Below are 4,240 nucleotides of genomic sequence, written 5' to 3' on the forward strand. Positions count from 1 at the left end.
TCCTAGGGAAATTGAGTCAATTGTCGAGAATGAGAAGTGCCGCATATACTGGAACTTTATATTCTCGACAATTGTTTCTGTTGCTCACTCGAGGCTTGACATAGTTCTTCGAGACTTCGAGAAGCGAACCATGTTCGTTATCGAATTTTCGGCACCAGCTGACAAAAACATCATAGCCAAGGAGAATGAAAAGAAAGAGAGGTATCGAGACCTTATAAGGGAGTTGCAACGAATGTACCCGGAATATTCTGTTAAACTGATCGTCCTTATCATCGGCGCTCTTGGAGGTGCCAAGCTTTCACTTGCTAATAGCCTAAAAAGCATCCCTGCGTGTCAACAATATGCTAGAACACTTGCGGGAAAAATGCAGAAGGCGGCTGTCCTTGGGTCACTCCGTGGTTATGGCTGAAATTTTACGGCGATTTCGCTGGAAGCGGGTGCAATTTTTCAGATTAGCACCCTTTTCCCGGCGAAATCCTGCGGTTGTCCTTATGACAAATTTTTAATTATATATATATATTCTACTTAAAAATCATGTTTGTCGCAGATTTATTAAAATAATTGTTAGAATTATAATAGAATAATAATTAAATAAAAATAAACTTTCCACATAAAAAGGTATGGTTTTGTGCACAGTGGTAAAATGGGTTCGAAAGATGGTCGTGTGTGTATCAAATTGGTAGAGAATGAAGTCAGAAGTGGCCAGTTGGCGGCGTGACCTTATACTAAGCCTATATGTTGCCGCGTAAATTTTAAAATGGCGAAAGAATTATATTAAATACGCCGAATTAAATGTTTCTTGTCAAATTTCTGACTTGAGAGTAGTTGAAGAATAATTGATTGATTAATGAAACAGAAGTGAAGTGAACATTTGTGTTGCATTTGTAAATTTTGAAGAAGTGGAGAAATAATTATCTGTTTATGTTGAAACACCATGAAAATTATTAATTTTATAAAAATTAATGTACATTTTTTTCCTGAAAATATTCCGAAAATAATTTTTTTGCTAAAGATAAGTGTTGGGGGTCACGGATGGTAAGGCTATATGTGCATACTTACAATTTGGCAGCTCGCTCATTGTTTTGGAGGTTATTTTTTAGAAGGAGAGTGAATAAACAAGAAAAAGATTGTTTGTAGACGAATTAAAAGTATAAATGTTCACTGAAAAGTAATTGAAAAATAAATTGTTTATTTATGCAAATGAAGCGAAGTGACGGTTTTAATTGATTACATTTTACGACTTTGCATACGTGAATATTGAAGCCATTGTTTTAAAAAAATGGTTTTGAAAGTAAATACTTTTACAAAAATGATACTTACCACATTAATCTAATTATTATTCATTTTTAAAAAATTGTCTTCGTTGTTTGTCATTTCTTTTTGGGCCTTTGAGCGTAAGGTTTATTTTCAATAAATACAGTTTAGCTTGCCGGCGCCGGCAACGGAACGATCTTGCAGGTGTCGGAAAAGGAAAAATATTGCGGGTGCCGGCAACGGAGCAATTTTGACGGAACAATATTGAAGGTGCCGGCAACGTTGCTCGTTGCCGCCTTTTTTTCCCCGCGTGTGAAGTGCCAGAAAGCGTGTAGTGATGTATTTTCCATTCATTGCTTACGAATATGGTCATGAAAATTGAAAAGAAAACAAAATATTTTGAAGGTCGAAACTTCAAAAAAACTACGTTACTAACATACTGATACTGGTGTATTTCGTTGCATTTATTATGAACAATGGACATGGAAATACCTAAAAACATAATTTCCAATGTTAAATTTTCAATCTGTAGGTTTTTAAAAAAAGTGTAAACGCAATTGGTAACCGTAAAACTAATAAAATCGAAATCAAGGTTTTTACACATTTCGATAGCTGTTGAGCTGCTCTTTTTCATTAAACCATCGGAGAAAATATCCAAGCGTTATTATTGCTAATAATTGAGTTGTTAGGTACCTGAGTAATGGGGCTTTGGCTCGAGATTCCGTGAAAAATTTCCCACCACTCACCATACCATCTACGCGTCTAATCCCTATACGTGAGGCACGTCTACGACGAGCGGATCATCGTACAGCCATTTGAACTGCTCATTTCCTCTTTGGAACCTTCCCTCATCGTTACGAGCTATTCGCACGGGTAATACCTTAATTTTAAAAGAAAAATATTGCTTTTTTCCTTATGTTTGTAATTATTCATTCATGCATATTATATATATTCTTTACAATGATTATAAATGAATTTCATAATATTTTTTATAATTAATGTAGAAAAAACTGCTGAAAAGATTAAAGAGAAAAAATCAAATATAAAACAGAATAGAATTTTATTTCTTAATGAACATACTTATTATACTTTTACATATACTTCGTAGTCACCAAAAATAACATGTTTAGCTCATTCATGTTATTTCCCGCTTATTGTTCTTACAATCATTTATTCTAAAATTGCTTAATATTGCCTCCTAATTCAAAATTCAACGGCAATTTTCAGACTAGCGTATCATTATATTACTGTTACAAAAGTTTCTGCTAAAAAAACATTGTAATAAAGTAACGTTTCGTAATTTTACTAATTTCCGCATCAGACTAAAATTAAAAATAATGAAATAATTTTAGGAATTAATAAAACCCAAAAATAACTGTATAAACATTATTATTAGCTCATTCATGCAATTCTCCTTTTATTATTTTTACAATCATTTAAACTGAAATTGCTTAATATTGTCACTTAATACAAAAGTCTACGACAACTTCCAGACTACTGTATTATTATATTTCTGGTGCATAAAGTTTCTGTTAATAAATGTATACCTCATTTTAATAATGTCATTGCTTCTTCAAGTCATTCTAATATTGAAAAACAAAGGTCTCAAACGAAAAAGAAGACGCCTGTGAGCAAGAAAAATGAGGAGATTCCAAATTTTCGCTCAACCAAGAAAAAGTTTGTAAGTACAAAGCATTTCATTTCGAAGCCCACTTACTTACAAAAGGAAGCGATAAATATGGATGAAACAGTTAATATCCATACAGGATTTAACCATGTATATTCTATACTAACAGACCAGCAGCCAGCGACAAAGAGACTTTTACAGTAATAATAATAATACATTTGAAATTCCACACCATTTTCAGGTTTCTTAGGTGACTTTGTTTTCAATTTTCCAGGTCAAGTCAACTTAATTTAATTATAATTTGAATGCTTTTTTAATTATTACAATAGTTACAAACCACATAAATTAAGTGATGGTTTCCTGAATACTTTTTTCATTATAACTTAACGCAATTAATAGTCGATTGCACGTTTTATACTTTTTTTTAGTATTTCAAGTTATGGTCACAGAAAAATATCATAAAATTGAGGTGCAAGTGTTAAATTGACGTCTGTCTATGTTCTATATGCTTAAATAAAGACAATAGTCAATGACCACTTCCGGACTGGTGTATCATTTTATTACGGCTGCAAAACTTGCTCCTCAAAACAAACATTGTAATAAACTAACGTTCAGGAATTATACAAATTCCCTCATCATATTAAAATTAGAAATAATGAAATTATTTGAAGAATGAATAAAACCTAGAATTAATAATTTTTGTAATATAATTATAATTTTTAATTTTATTTTTGGGTTTTATTAATTCCTAAAATTATCTTCTTATTTTTAATTTTAAACTGATGAGGGAAATAGTAAAATTATTAAACGTTACTTCATTACAATGTTTGTTTAAGGAGAAACTATTGCAACAAAAAGATAATAATACACTAGTATGAAAGTTGTCGATGACTTTTGTATTAAGTGAAAATATTAAGCTATTTAAGAATAAATTATTGTGAAAATAATAAGCCGAGAATTGATTAAATGAGCTAATAATAATGTGCATAAAGTTATTTTTGGATCTATTATTCAATTGATTTACAGTGAACATTTCTATTTTTCATTTGTCTACGAACAATCTTTTTCTTATTTATTTACTCTCCTTCTGAAAAATAACCTTTAAAACAATGAGTAACCTGTAAAATTGTAAGTATACACTCATAACCTTACCATCCGTGATCCTCAACACTTATCATTAGTAAAAAAAATTATTTTCGGAATATTTTCACGATACAAATTTACATTAATTTTCATAAAATTATGAATGTTCGTGGTCAGGGTGACCAGACGTCCTTCTTTGGAAGGACATGTCCTTCTTTTTTCATGTTTGTCCTTCTGTCCTTCTTTTTTGTCTGATGTCCTTCTTTTTCAAGATAT

The sequence above is a fragment of the Belonocnema kinseyi genome, chromosome 7 (genome assembly GCF_010883055.1).
Source record: "Belonocnema kinseyi isolate 2016_QV_RU_SX_M_011 chromosome 7, B_treatae_v1, whole genome shotgun sequence".
NCBI classification, from domain to species: domain Eukaryota; kingdom Metazoa; phylum Arthropoda; class Insecta; order Hymenoptera; family Cynipidae; genus Belonocnema; species Belonocnema kinseyi.